Here is a 16121-nt window from a genome sequence, read left to right as displayed (position 1 = left end):
TTGATTTTCAGGGAATTATAGTCAAAGTTTATTTTCCTTCTTTGGGAGCAGCTCTTCCCTGCCTTATATTGTAAAATATTCTGCTTTGAGTCAGTTAAGGGAAGTGCCAAGAAGGCTTCTTTCTGCCATCTATTGAGTCTCAGATGGCTTCCCTTTAAAATAATCTTCGACCCTGGGGTTCTGAGTTGGTTTCCACACAGCCAAGCACAACTCCCCACAATAGCGTAAGCCACTTCACTCCATCTTGTGTGGCTGGCTTTTTGAAAGTCAGTGAAAGAGTTAACTGCATTTAAATCCCCTTTTGGTGGCTCATACCCTGTGTTTCAACATGTTGGGGATTTGATTTTTCAACATGTTGGGCATGTCGTAATCTGGTCAGTCCTTCACCAGCGGCCTCTGCTGTGTGCCCGTTCCTGCACCCAGGTCTCTCCTTTCTCGGCGTGCATGCTCTGCACGCTATGCTTTCCCAGCGAACCGAGCTCCTTGAAGAACAGGATCAAGTCACACTCATCTGTCTTTTCCTGTCCCCATGTGTGAGGCTGGGTGCATGCACGATGCTTGTTACATGGTTTGGCTGTGTGAATTAACAGACATCAGACCTCCCCTTCTTCTGGTTGGGGCCCAGCTCGGCTTGGGGGTCCCCTGCACTCAAGTACCCAGGCATGGGCAGATGGTGGACAGTCAAGGAGCCAAAGAAGACTGGGAGGTTCACAACCCGGTTCACAACCGGGTCCGTGTTATACGGCCCCTACTTCTCGGGGGCCTTGATGATCAAATGGATTCAAGCATTTAAACATCTTAGAAATATATTGAAGGGGTCCAGGACAGCCCCCCTACAACTACATAGAATAATCTAAATTGGAGGGTCTTTCCAGAATAAAGGTTATTAGTAAAGATAAATTTTATCTGGGGCGCCTGGGTGGCTCAGTCGTTAAGCGTCTGCCTTCAGTCAGGTCATGATCCCAGGGTCCTGGGATCGAGCCCCACATCGGGTTCCCTGCTCCACAGGAAGCCTGCTTCTCCCTCTCCCACTCCTCCTGCTTGTGTTCCCTCTCTCGCTGTGTCTCTCTCTGTCAGGTAAATAAATAAAATCTTAAAAAAAAAAAAAAGATAAATTTTATCTGAGTGACCCATCAGGATGGCAAGGCAGACATCTAGTTACCAAACATCTGCTCTTCTGCAGTTCTTTTTTTGAGAGGGGGGATGCGGAGAGAAAAAGCACACCCGAGCAGGGGTAGGGGCAAAGAGAGAATCTTAAGCAGACTCCCCACTCAGTGCAGAGCCCGATGGAGGGCTTGATCTCATGACCCTGAGATCATGACCTGAACCGATATCAAGAATCAGATGCTTAACCGATTGAGCCACCCAGGCATCCCAAAACATCTGCTCTTCTTATTGCCCTGTGAACTATATCCCTTCCCTCTGAAATCCCAGACTCCTACCCCCTCCTCCTTCATTCAGAATGATATAGCACCTCATCTTGCCTGTCTTTGGAATTTCCATGTGTGTGTGGATGCCCAAGACATATGCTATTAAATCTGATGTTGTCCTGTTAATCTGTCTCATGTCAATTTGATTCTTAGTCCAGCTGGAAGGACTCTTGAAAGGGACAGGAATTCTTGCTTCTCAACACTATGACCCAGAAATTCCACTTCTGGTTACATATCCTAAAGAATGGAGAGCAGGGTCTGGAAAAGATATTTGTTTGTTTTTCTTTTTTTAAAGATTTTATTTATTTATTTGAGAGAGAGAGAATGAGAGACAGAGAGCATGAGAGGGAGGAGGGTCAGAGGGAGAAGCAGACTCCCTGCCGAACAGGGAGCCCGATGCGGGACTCGATCCTGGGACTCCAGGATCATGACCTGAGCCGAAGGCAGTCGCTTAACCAACTGAGCCACCCAGGCGCCCTGGAAAAGATATTTGTACACTTGTGGTCATAGTAGTATTCTTGTCAATACCTAAAACATGGAAGTTCCTCGAGTGTCCATTGACCAATGAATGGATAAGCAAAATGTGGCATGCACATACAAAGGAATATCACACAGCATTGAAAAGGAAGGAAATTCTGACACACGGTAAAACATGCGTGAGCCTTGAGGATGTTCTACTAAGTGAAATAAGCCAGACACAAAGGACAATTATTGTATGATTCCACTTCTATGCAATACCTAGAGGTCAACCTCATAGAGACAGAAACTTGAATAAGCTGAACGGTGACCCCCAGGGGCTGGGGGAGGGGGGCGTGTGAATTATTGCTTAATGGGGACAGAGTTTCAGTTTTGCAAGAGTTCTGGAGACAGATGGTGGTGATGGTTGTACAGAATATGAATGTACTTAACACGACTGAACCGTACATTTTTTTTTAAAAAAGATTTTATTTATTTATTTGACAGAGAGAGAGACAGCGAGAGAGGGAACACAAGCAGGGGGAGTGGGGGAGGGAGAAGCAGCTTCCCGCGGAGCGGGGAGCCCAATGCGGGGCTCGATCCCAGGACCCTGGGACCATGACCTGAGCCAAAGGCAGACGCTTAACGACTGAGCCACCCAGGCGCCCCGCACCGTACATTTAAAAATAGTTCAGATGGCAAATTTTACGTTACGTGTATTTGACCACAGTTGAAAAAAAAAAGGCTTTAAAACTCTGTGGAACCACGGGAGCATCCCTGTCGGACTGCATTGTTGCAGAAGAGCCCTGCCCCACCCGTCCCCACCCCACCTACCCAGCAATAAGAGTTGTCTTTTGTGCCTGTGGGCTCCCTGCTTCGCTGTTAGGGCTAGATCAGCTCCAGCCCAGCTCGGCTGAACTCCCTTCTGCTGACCGACCCCGCGCTCCAGGGTCTGCTCCCAACACCCGGGTAAGCTTTGGGTGACCCCTCTTCTGTAGGGGACCGGGTGCACAGTGCAGATACTCCTAAAGAGACCTGCAACCCCGCTGTGGGGTTGCTTGGCCAGGCTCCGGGTGGAGGGTGGAAGAACCCGTTTTCCATATGGAAGAAGGAGCTGGGGGCTGTGTGTGTAAGGGATGGGGGTGGGGGAGACTGGATAGGTGTCCGGAGGCTCTAAGACTCGCTTTCTTTGACTTGTGTCCCAACAGTATTAAAGATTAAACCTTATAGGGGTTTGTGATTTTAGCCTCACATTTGGGCATTCGTTTGGTAGACCCAGAAATGCGGTGAGGCTGCCTGCATTATTACCATTGGCAACATTTTATTTCATTTGTTTATTTTTAGATTTTATTTATTTGTTTGAGAGAGAGAGCACAAGCCGGTGGAGGGGCAGAGGGAGAGGGAGAAGCAGACTCCCCACTGAGGCTGAGCAGGGAGCCCGATGCGAGGCTCCATCCCAGGACCCTGAGATCATGACCTGAGCCGAAGGCAGAGGCTTAACCGACTGAGCCACCCAGGGGCCCTATCAGCAGCATTTAAAAAAAAAAAAAAATGGTGGTAAAATACACTTAAAATTTACCACCTTAAGCCATTTTTTTAAATGTACGTTGGGCAACCAATCTCCAGGACTCTTTTCATCTTGCAAAATGAAACTCATTAATGAAACCCATTAAACAACACCTTTTCATCTTACAAAATGAAACTCATTAATGAAACCCATTAAACAACGCCTACCCCCGCTCCCTCTAACCTGTGGCAACCACCATTCTACTTTCGTTTGGATATGCATACCCAAGTGGAAATGCTGGATCATGCGGTAGTTCCGTTCTTAATTGTTTGAAGAACCACACCTTACCCACTGCAGCTGGACCTCTCGCGTTCCCGGGAACGGTGCACGAGGGTTCATCTGCAGCATTAGGGAAGGAAGAAGGAGATGGCCACGTGGTGCCAAGATTCTTCTAATCTGGTTCCTGGCTCTTGAGTCCTTGCTCTTCACCAACACGCTCAACTTGTACTTTGGATTATCATCGAGAGAAGCCCCTGACGATACTGGGCATTGACTGGCTCAGCCTTGCCCTGCAGAGCAGAGCAGTGAGACCACCTTCCGTTGCCCCAAAGGAGCAAGCAGCAGGCCTGTCTCTTCTGCCTCGGAGAGGTCAGTCCTCCCTCCCTCCAGGCAACCGGGAGGTCCCTCAGGTTTCCTGCTCTGCCTGAGCCAGGCTAGTCTCTCCCTCCCTGCAAATTCCGTCTCATTCTGCCCCAGCTCAAAATTCCAATTCCATTTTGCTCCGCAGGCGAATGAGGCAAAGCGGACAGGTTGCAGGATCCTTGGTGTAGAAATGTGTGGAGTGTGAGCTCTCTCTGATCACCAAGCCCCGCCAAGCAAGTGTCTCGTCGCTTCGCACGTAACGAGGGAGGGAGGGAGGAATGACAATCATGATGATTTTTCCCTGTTTTACGGAGGGGAGGGCCGAGAGTGGCAGGTAGCTTGTGCGAGATCAGATGGCTGATGTGAGAACCTGGATGGTCTGGCTTCGGAGGTCAGGGCTCTTGTCCCCCAGCTCACGGGGATGAGCTTTACCGTCCGGCAAGCTTTTGCTTGCTTCTTTTCAAGTAACCCTCCAGGTAACTTTGAAACATATTAAACGTCTTCTTACATTTGAGGAAACAGGAAACGGAGGCGCAGAGATGGGTGACTGGCCCAGGATGTCCTGTCATCACTGCTCTGTGGGATGGTTTTCTGCCCGACGACGCCCAGGGCCACGGGGGATGGACGTTCTTGACGGCGTTCTCTCGTTTTCTCCGCAGACCGTGGCCTCCGCCTCCAGTCCTCAACTCCACCGAGGATGCTGTGTCAGCACGTTTGCTGGTTTGGCCGGAAGCTGGTGCGCAGGCAGCCCCTGGGGCCGAGGGAGGGGGCTGCGAGTCGCTTGGCCCGGTGCCTGAGCACCCTCGATCTGGTGGCCTTGGGCGTGGGCAGCACCCTGGGAGCGGGTGTGTACATCCTAGCGGGCGAAGTGGCCAAGGACAAAGCGGGGCCGGCCATCACCGTCTGCTTCCTGGTGGCCGCCCTGTCTTCTGTGCTGTCCGGGCTCCGCTATGTGGAGTTTGGGGCCCGCGTGCCGGGCTCTGGCTCTGCGTATCTCTACAGCTATGTCACAGTGGGACAATTGTGTGCTTTCGTCACTGGCTGGAACCTCATACTCTCCTATGTCATCGGTGAGGTGGGGGGGAAGGTGGGGGGAGCGAGGGACTGAAGGTTGGGAAAAGAGGCTTCACTGCATCGTGAGCGTTTTGTTATCTGCCTTGTGGGGGGAGGTGGGTCATAGTGCAGGAAAACCCCAAAACTTCATTCTACTCAACTCTGTCCTGCTTTCCTAGAATGATAGGACCGGGAGCCAGGAAGGCATGGGGACCGTAGGATGGGGGGAGGCGGAGCTCCGGTGGGAGGGAGGGAGACGAGTTTGGGAAGGCCCATCCTCCCCAATTCCCAGCTTCCCTGTTTTCTTGCCTGGCATAACCTCGATCTCTTTCTTTCCCTCCAAGGTTTTGCTTGTTTTTTTTTTTAAAGATTTTTATTTATTTATTTGAGAGAGAGAATGAGAGAGAGCACGAGAGGGAAGAGGGTCAGAGGGAGAAGCAGACCCCGCACTGAGCAGGGAGCCTGATGTGGGACTCGATCCCGGGACTCCAGGATCATGACCTGAGCCGAAGGCAGTCGCTTAACCAACTGAGCCACCCAGGCGCCCACCTCGATCTCTTTCTAACCATATTAAATAGTTGATCTATTTTATGAATCCTCTGTGTCTGCGCTCCCTACCCCATGAAAGGAAACTAGGTATTTTGTCTGGTTTCTTCCTGCCCACCCCCGCCAAGATATCCCATGGCGCATAGTAGGAGTTCAGTTACGTTTGTCAGTGAACATTCCTCCTCCTCCTCCGCCCGCAGGTGCCGCCAGCGTGGCCAGGGCCTGGAGCTCCGCCTTCGACGACTTGACTGGGAACCAGGTCTCTCGGCTCCTGAAGGGAGGTTTCTCTCTGCGCGTCCCCCGCGTGCTGGCCACACACCTGGACTTCTTCGTGCTGGGCCTGGTGTTGCTGCTCACTGGTGAGGCCCGCGTCGTCTAGGATGGCAAGAGCGGGGTGCGGAGGGGGAGCTGTGCACAGAATGGGGGACAGCCCTGGGAGGGAGGGTCCGTGCTGAGAAACGGGAAGGCCAGTCTTAGACCACTGCTTCTGTCCCTGGGCGTCACTGACATTTTGGGCTGGATCAGTGTCTTTGGTGTGGAGGGCTGTCCCGTGCATTACTGGTGTGTGTGTACGTGTGTGTGTGTGTGTTTTAATCATTGCTGCATGTTGAGTAGTGTCCCTGGCCTCTACTCCCTGGATGCCGATGGTACCCACCCCCCAAACTGTGACAGTCAGAATGTCTCCAGACATTGCCAGATGGCCCTTGGGTAACAAAGTCATGCCCAGCTGAGAATCATTCATTTAGACTGACACGTCTTCCTTTGTACTGAGACCAAAGGTTTTTTCAATTGAGTTGAAATTCACATAACATCCAGTTAGCCACTTCATTTTATTATTCCCAGCTTGACTGAGATTTAATTGACATACAGCCTTGTGCAAGTTCAAGGTGTACAGCATGATGCTTTGGTGCGCTTGTATATCACAGGCTGATTACCACAATAAGAAATTAACCATCTTAGAGGGCATGTCGTTCCAAACCCCAAAAGGACCAGTACCCCCAAGAAGGAACCCTCGTACCTACTAAGCAGGCACTGCTCATCCCCTGTCCCCCCAGCCCCTGGCGACCACCGGTCTGCTTTCTGTCCGTAGGGGTTGAGTTATTTTGCGTATTTCGTATTCCATCTTTCCCACAGGACTCCTGGTCCTGGGAGCTAGTGAGTCGGCCCTGGTTACCAAGGTGTTCACGGGCGTGAACCTTTTGGTTCTTAGCTTCGTCATCCTCTCTGGCTTCATGAAGGGAGATCTGCACCACTGGCAGCTCACTGAATAGGACTACAAACTGGCCATCTCTGCATCCAATGACACTTCTAGGTTAGGCGGGCACTCTTGGCCACAATAGAGAGTGGGGGGGGTACAGCTGGGAACGTGGTGGGGAATAAAGAGGACTGTGGTGGGCCGGTGGATCCAGATGATGAGCAAGGGGAATGGAGCCCAGGACTTACGGAACTGACGGAACCGTCAGTAGAGATGGCTGAACACTTGCCCCCGTGTCCTTCTTATTCCTTCTCACCACAGCTTGGGCCATCTGGGCTCTGGAGGGTTTCTGCCTTTTGGCTTTGAGGGCATTCTCCATGGAGCCGCGATGTGTTTCTACGCATTCATTGGTTTTGATTGCGTTACCGCTACAGGTAACAAGGTCACTCTGCCCATCAGGGCGGACGGTTGGTAGGCGGGGTAGCCTGCTTCTGAAGGTTGACGAGGGACGAGGATTTCGTGCCTTCACCCCAGTGTTTTCCTGACCCAGTACATCCACCCATCCTGCAGGGGAAGAAGCCCGTAATCCTCAGCGTTCCATCCCCTTAAGCATCATAATCTCACTCTTCATCTGCTTTTTGGCGTATTTTGGTGTCTCAGCTGCACTTACCCTCATGATGCCCTACTACCAGATTCATCCCAGCAGCCCCTTGCCACAGGCGTTTCTCCATGTGGGATGGGTCCCTGCCAGATACACCGTGGCTACTGGAACCCTCTGTGCTCTTTCATCCAGGTCAGTGTCTGCCTTCTCCCTGTCTGGGAGATTCTCAGGTATCCCAGCCCTTGGGATTGAGAGACGAGAGGGAGAGACACCTGACCTCACGCCGGCTGGGGTCTGTCGTGCTCCTCCACGAGCTCACGTACTTTCCCGTTTTCTCCTCCAGCCTCCTGGGTACCATGTTCCCCATGCCTTGAGTGATCTACACAATGGCAGATGAGTGGGCTCCTTTTCCGGGGACTCGCCTGGATTCATCCCCGCACACACACCCCCATCGTGGCCACCATAGTGTCTGGAACTTTTGCAGGTGAGGAAACAAAACCCATTCCTTCGATCAGTTTCCTTACCTTGGATATTTCCAGTGGTTCTTCATCCCCCTCCCCCACCTCGTTTGTGCCTCATTCTAGCATTCATGGCATTCCTCTTCGAGCTCAGTGATCTTGTGGACCTCATGTCAATTGGGACCCTGCTTGTTTACTCCTGGTGGTCTTTCCCGTTCTTGTTCTCAGGTGAGACTCCACTGCATCTTGACGGGGGGTTCTTGGACTCATGGGGATTGATGAGGAGCTAATCCTCCTCTGCTCCATGCTGCCTCCTAAGTGTCCTATGGCTCTCAGAGCGCGTAAAGGTGGATCGGGCTGCCCGATGTTGGATGAGTAGGGGCTGGTGTTCATATTGCCTAAATACCTCTCATTCAGGTACCAGCCAGATGAGAATTTAAGCAAGAACGAGAGAACAGAGGTGGAAATAAGTGAGATAAAGCCTGCAGCTCAAGCAGGTTCTTCACAGTCTGTACCTGAAGTGGGAACCGCACAGGATCTGCCGAGTCTGCATAACCCGGTCAACACCACCTCGACTCTGAAATCCGGGCGCATTGTCCATACATGTACCTTAGTGCTTGGTGAGCAGTGGGGTTTCGGTCTGTGGCGGGATGGCGTGGGAGTGTGTCTTTGGAGCTGAGGAGGAGGCTCAGAGAGATGGTGACCCTTCTTGATGGGGGCAGTTTTGGGGTGGGGTGTGACCCAAGGTCTTGACATATTTGGCGTCTGGAGTTGGACCTGTTCTCCTGCCACTTGACCCTTGCAGCTCTCCTGCTGACGATCCTGTGCCTGATACTGGCCCAGTGGCCCAGCCATCTGCTGTCCGGAGACCCGGTGTATACCACAGGGGCCGTGTTGCTCCTGATGCTCATTATTGGGCTCACTTTCATAATCTGAGACAGCCCCAGAACCCCACTCCCCTTCACTTCAAGGTAGGTGACCTATGTCCCCCAGACTCTCCACCTTGAGTGAATGAACTCTGTATGCTTTGAAGTCTACCACTCTTGGCTGGGTCAGGGAAGAAAATGGTCAGTTGCTAAGACAATGAACTATTTCCTAATCCGCACTCAGTACTTGGTTACCTCCATTAGCCAACACCCACTCCTTCGGGAACACTCAGTGGGCTATGAGTAGGCACCGAAGGCGCAGCCTAGGAGTGGAGTCTTCCTTCCCACCCAGGTGGGGTGGGGATCTCCCTTGCAGACATCCGTGCTGTGTCCAGCGATTAACTGACTTTGCCCACAGGTCCCTGCTTTGCCTGTGCTCCCACTGCTGAGCATCTTTGTGAATGTTTACTTGATGATGCAGATGACCGCTGGGACCTGGGCCCGATTTGGCATTTGGATGGTGATTGGTAAGTGGCTTTCTGGGAAAAACAGGCTTCTCAGGGGCTGCAACTCAATTCTCCTCCTACTACCTTTCCCCAAAACTGTCTCAGAGGCCATAGTAGAAGGCTTGTTGGGTACTTCTAAGTGGGGGGAGTACCTACTTTTCCATCAGTTTGTCTCATTTCTCTACTAGGATTTGCCATATACTTTGGATATGGGATCCGACACAGCTTGGAGAATGACAGTGATCAACAGCCACCAGTCTCCAGCTCCCACACTTTTTTTTTTTTTTAAAAGATTTTATTTATTTATTTATTTTGAGAGAGAGAATGAGAGACAGAGAGCATGAGAGGGAGGAGGTTCAGAGGGAGAAGCAGACTCCCCGCCGAGCAGGGAGCCCGATGCGGGACTCGATCCCGGGACTCCAGGATCATGACCTGAGCCGAAGGCAGTCGCTTAACCAACTGAGCCACCCAGGCACCCCAGCTCCCACACTCTTGACAAAAACATCCCGAGTGCTGAATTAGCTTAACCACAGGAAATAGATGCTCTGTGGAATCCCTCCATACACTGGAGATATCTTCTGGTTCAAGGGAGACTTTGAGCCTCTATGGAATGTGAAGGTGGGATGCGATTAGAGCACTGTATTTATTGCCAGTGGACAAAAATGCCTTTAATCTTGTTTAATTTTTAAGTAAACTTTTAAAAGCATAATATACATAAAATTGCATACTTCATAAATATGCAGCAAGATGAATTTTCACAAGGTACCAGCAATGTAACCAGCAACCAGAGGAAGGAATAAAATATTACCTGCACATAAGAAGTGCCTTCTTGTGCCTATTTCCAGCGAAAACACAGATTGCCACATGGGAAGAAAACGCAGGTTTCACCTCTATGTTGTGTCAAGAATTGTACTTTTTTATTTTTTTAATTAAAAAAATAATCTCTATCCCCAGTGCAGGGCTCAAACTCAACCCCCCGCCCCGAGATCAAGACTCATGTGATCTACCGACTGAGCCAGCCAAGCACCCCTGAAGAATTGTACTTTAAATATTAGGGCCCAAACAGACTGGAAGTAAAAGGAAGGGAAGAGACACATCTTGCAAGTGGTCACAGAAAGCTGGCATACCTATGTTAATATTAGACAAAGGAGACTCTAAGAAAGAGCATAATATCAGATGAAGTCGATCATTTCAAAATGTCCAAGAGAACTGGTCATTTTTATTTTCCCGCCAGCTTTATTGAGATATGATTGATTTATATCCTTGTGTAAGTGATCATCTTTCTTTACATTTCTGTGGTACTCTTAGAAGAAGGCCTGTTGTGCACTTCTAAGTGGGGGGAGTACCTACTTTTCCATCAGTTTGTCTCATTTCTCTACTAGGATTTGCCATATACTTTGGATATGGGATCCGACACAGCTTGGAGAAGGACAGTGATCAACAGCCACCAGTCTCGAGCTCCCACACTCTTGACAAAAACATCCTGAGTGCTGAATTAGCTTAACCACAGGAAATAGATGCTCTGTGGAATCCCTCCATACACTGGAGGTGTCTTGTGGTTCAAGGGAGACTTTGAGCCTCTATGGAATGTGCAGGTGGGGTGGCTTACACCAGGGAGTAAGCAACCCTACACAGTAGGGTTGATGAGGAAAAGTTGTGAGTTGAAGAAAACAGCATTGCGAGAAATGGGGGCGGTGTGCGAAGTCATGGTGGTTGATCAGTGGGTGCCGTTGGGTGGAACTGAAAGACAAGACAGCAGAACACAACGCTTGAAACTGAGATTCTAGATGCTGCAGGTGTTGGTAATAGCCAAGGCCAGGATTGTCTGTGGGGTGAACAACTCCAGGAGAGTGACGACTGCAGGGGTGGAGGTCAAGAAACTGAGTACCGAAGTTATTCGGTGAATTTGAAAACATAGATGGAGGAGGATTAACAGCGTTAGAAATATTGCCATTTTGCTCGTCCTAGCGAAACTAGGCAGACTGGCTGGGGTTGAGCCCAGAGTCACTGTGCAGTATTGGTGTGACCTTCGGCAAGTTACGTAACCTTAACTGCATCTCTGTGTCCTCATGGCAAATCGGAAGAACGATACCTACGTCAGAGTGTTACTGTAATCATTGTTGAATGTGAGTTTTATTAAAGACAGGGCTGCAGGGATGAGTAATGTGGATTCTGGGGCCAGCGTGGTACAGAGCAACCCAAGGGTCTTACACGGGAGCTGTGGGTAATGCCCTTGACCTGTAGGTTAAAAACATGCTCAAGATCCCTGCGGGGAGAGCTAGTGATGAGACGTGTGCTGAGCATGTGGCTGGGATTCATCTCTATCGAAGTTTAACACTGTGATGGTACAATTGAAACTTGTATCTGCATTTTTGCTTTCTACAAACGTTCTCTGAAACCTTTTCTTGGGACACCGGCATCTATCTCGTATTTATTCAAAAGCCACATTCTCAGTGAAGCCGCCCCTGTATGTCCTGAAAAGATCCCAAATTCCAGACTCCCTCAATCTCCTGCCACATCTACAGCAGCGTGTCTCTTGTTTACCAGCAGGGCCAGAAGCACGAGGCCCTCCTCCGCTCATGCTTTCGGTCTCCCACTGAGGTCCTGCCTGGAGACCTCTCGGTCCAAGCCCAGACTTGTCAAAGTGTGTGTGTGTGTGTGTGTGTGTGTGTGTTTAAAATGTAGTTGACAATGTGACATTAGTTTCAGGTGTACAATGTATTGATTCGACAAGTCTATCAAAGTATTTTTCTTGGGGCGCCTGGGTGGCTCAGTCGGTTAAGCATCTGCCTTTGGCTCAGGTCATGATTTCAGGGTCCTGGGATCAAGCCCTGCATCAGGCTCCCTGCTCCCTGGGAAGCCTGCTTCTCCCTCTCCCTCTCCCACTCCCCCTGCTTGTGTTCTTGCTCTCGCTATCTCGCTGTCAAATAAATAAAATCTTTAAAAAAAAAAAGTATTTTTCTTGACTAAAAAATCGTTTAAAAAGCTTTTTAGGGGCACCTGGGTGGCTCAGTCAGTTAGGCGTCTGCCTGCAGCTCAGGTCACGATCCCAGAGTCCCGGGATCATCTTCTCCTCCCTCTGCCCTTCACCCAACTCGATCACGCACACGTGTGCTTTCTCTCAAATAAAAATCTAAAAAAAAAAAAAGCTTCTTTTAGCCAAATGAAACATACTTCTTGAGCCGATTCACCACTCAGGCTGTGAGTTCCCAGCCCTCTTATCTACAATCCAGTTCTGCTCTTCTGACGTAGAAGTTGTAAAGAAAAGTATAGGAGTCCCTTAAGGGCTTCTTAAGACCTAGCACTGGGTTGGGCACTGAGGAGAGCAGTGGTTAGAAACACAGGCTTTGGTGTCCAGCTCTGTTTTGGCTCTATTTTAGCTGTAGGACTGTTGGGTAGGTTACTAAACCTTGCTAGAGATTTGCCAGTGTATTTAAATGTATTTGAAATTCACAGTTGGCTAGTTTACTCATTATATAGTAGTTGAAAGGATATGAAGTCTGTCTAGCAAAAGACAGTGCACAGGTTGTCCTTCCTAGTAACCAGGTATAACCAGATGTGGAAATGTTTGATGGACCTGTCCGTGAGTTTGCCTCATACCAACGCTCCGATGCCCCCTCCCACGATTCTCCAGGGGAAGTCAACGATCAATGTAATTTTCACCAAGGAGACCCTGAGAATAAGAGGAGATTCTATGGGAAAGTTGATATGTGTAATGCTATAAAATACATTCTTCTAAGTGGAAATGCCGAGTCAAAGCATATACACTTAAAAGTTTTGGCAAATATTGCCAAATAGCAGCAGTAGAGAATAGTGCTCTCCAAACAGATACAAAGAGAGCCACATAGGTGATTTAAAATGTTCTAGTATCACGTAAAAAAAAAAAAGCAAAGAACAGGTAAAACTAATTTTAGTAATAGATTTTATTTAGCTCAGTATATCCAAAATGTTATTTCAACATATAATAAATGTTATTTGAAAGAGAGACAACAAATGGGGAGGAGAGGCAGAGGGAGGGAGAAGCAGGCTCCCCATTGAGCAAGGAGCCTGACACGGGGCTCGATCCCAGGACCCTGGGATCATGACCTGAGCCACCCAGGCGCCCTAAATGTAAAAATTATTAATGAAGTATTTTGCTTTTTTATTTCTGGACAGTCTGCAAATTCCAGTATATATTTTTACACTTACTTTACCACCTAGCCACATTTCAAGAGCCCGATAATGGTATGTAGCTACCGGCTACCATGCTGGATGATGCTCTAGATAATCTTCTCCCATGCTCACACGTTGGTGTAGTTCAGTACTCAGGTAAACTATAGTCCATGGCCTAAATATTGCTTGTGGCCCTATTTTTGTATGGTCTAGAGGCTAAGAGTGGTTTTTGTTTTTAAAAGCTTGTAAAAAAAAAAAAAAAAAAGAGGAATATGTGACTCAGAGTATATGTGGCCTGCAAAACCTAAAATATTTACTATTTGGTTCTTGGTAGGCAAAGCCCTGGGTTTGGTGGAATGGAACGTGCTCAGCTGTGTTGATGCATTCAGATTCACCTCGTGTTTTGAGGGGCTTCACTTTAGCCACCTATGCCTACAAGAGACTGGAAGGATCGCTAGTGATCTCTGGCTTTTCTTTGTATAATTACTTTATTACTTTCTTCTCTTAGTCAACCTAGCCAAAGGCTTGTCAATTTTGATTTTTTCAAAGAACTAATTTTAATTCTTTGTATTTTTTTTTTTTTTAAGTAGGCTCCACACCCAGCATGGAGCCCAACACAGGACCTGCATTCATGACCCTGAGATCAAGACCTGAGCTGAGATCAAGAGTCGGATGCTCAACTGAGCCACCCAGGTGCCCCTTTGTACCATTTTTCTATTCTCCATTTCATTTTTCCTCCACTCCAGTCCGTTATTTTCTTCCTTCTGCTAGCTTTTCCTGGTTTCCTATCTTTTCAAATGTAGGTGTTTACTGCTCTAAGTGTCCTTCTGAGCACTGCTTTCATGTCATCCCACACGTAATTTCCGCTCCTGTTTTCTAGTTTCCTTGTGAGCTCTTCTTTGACCTGTTTGTCGTAGAGTGTGGTTTAATTTCCATACGATTTTCCTCTCCTTCTGTTGATTTCTAGTTTGATTCCATAGTGGGTGGAATAGATGCTAGGATTCCAGTGCTTTTCAGTTTGTTGAGACTTGCTTTGCGGCCTAACATATGGTCTGTCCTGGAGAATGCTCTCTGTGTGCTCTGTTGCTGGTGGTGCTGTGTCTGTTAGGTCTACTTGGGTCTGTAGTGTAGTCTTTTATTTTTTTGTTATTTTTAAATAGATTGATTTATGAGTATGTGAGCAGGGGGAGGGGCAGAGGGAGAATTTTTTTTAAAAAGATTTTAGTGGGGTGGTGGGGAAGCGCACGTGTGAGTGCACGAGCAAGGGAAGGCAGAGGGAGAGAGAATCCTTAAGCAGACTCCCTGCTCAGTGTGGAGCCCGATGTTGGGCTCAATCCCACAGCTCTTGAGATCATGACCTGAGCCAAAACCAATAGTCAGATGCTTAACCAACTGAGACACCCAGGTGTGGGTCTTCTATTTTTTCAAATCAATCTCTTGTCCAGATGTTCTAACCATGATTTAAAGTGGGGGTACTGAAATCTTTAACTATGACTGCAGAATTATTTCTCTCGTCATTTGTCAAAGTTCATGTATTTTGAGGTTCCTTTGGTGGGTATATACTTGGTATATGAATTTTATTAATATATGATGTCCTTGTTTCCTGTAAAAGTTTTAGACTTGAAGCCTGTTTTGTCTGATTAATGTAGCCACTCTAGCTATCTAAAGGACAAGGAAGGAATTCATGTTTATAAAGATATATATTTTTTTAAGATTTTATTTATTTGAGAGAGAGAGAGAAACAGCATGAGAGGGGAGCAGGTCAGAGGGAGAAGCAGGCTCCCCGCTGAGCTGGGAGCCCAATGTGGGACTCGATCCAGGACTCTGGGATAATGACCTGAGCAGAAGGCAGTCGCTCAACCAACCGAGCCACCCAGGCGCCCTATAAAGATATTTTCTTAATGATTACCATAGGGATAACTGACATCCTAAATTTATAACCATCTATTTGAACTGATGCCAACCTAGAATCCGTAATGGAGACACTGCTCCCACCCAGCTCTTACCCAATTCCTGCTTGTCATGGTCAGTTACAGCTTTGTATGTTCTGTGCCCATTAACACAGACTGGTCATTTCTTACGCATTTATCCTTTAAATCATGTAGGAAATAAGAGGGATTATAAACAAAAGGTGTATCACTCACTGGCTTTTATACTCACCTGTGTAGTTACTGTTTCTTTATATGTCTTCAAGTTATAGTTGAAGGTCCTTTCATTTCAGCCTGAAGGACTCCCTTTGGCATCTCTTGTAGGGCAGATCTGTTAGCAAGTCACTCCTTTACCTTTTGTCTTAATTTCTCTCTTGTTTTTGAAGGACGGTTTTGACAGATAAAGAATTCTTGGTTGGAAACCTTTCCTTTCAGCGCCTTGTATCATTCCTCCCTGCCATGAGATCTCAGGAAGACTTGCAACAACTTTTAGACATATCCTTAATGATAAAGTATGTCTTATGCTCATATATTTGAGAAGGGAATCATCAATTAATGCATCACTGAAGCTCAATAAAACTCATTTGTTCAACGGACATTTCTTGACTGCCTATAACGTACATGGTGCTTACTGTTCAAAGGGGTTAGGAGTCAAATGTGAACAAGCCAAAAAGGGTCACAGGATTCAAGAACTCACACTCAAACGGAGAGCACAGACAATAAACCAGTGAACCAGTAGAAACTTGTTTTGGATATGCACCAGAGGCAAACGAATAGTGAT

The 16121-nt window shown here is 48.1% G+C and overlaps 1 pseudogene; it reads left to right on the top strand.

Annotated features, from left to right (window-relative positions):
- The first annotated feature begins 4663 nt into the window (after positions 1-4663).
- On the top strand, positions 4664-10764 carry LOC117997990 (annotated as a pseudogene).
- The last annotated feature ends 5357 nt before the right edge of the window (positions 10765-16121 follow it).

This window comes from Mirounga leonina, unplaced genomic scaffold, assembly GCF_011800145.1.
Source record: "Mirounga leonina isolate KUSES-001 unplaced genomic scaffold, KU_Mleo_1.0 Mir_376, whole genome shotgun sequence".
Taxonomy (NCBI): Eukaryota; Metazoa; Chordata; class Mammalia; order Carnivora; family Phocidae; genus Mirounga; species Mirounga leonina.
The sequence above is the reverse complement of the archived record's forward strand: the minus strand, read 5'-3'. Positions and strand labels throughout refer to the sequence as shown.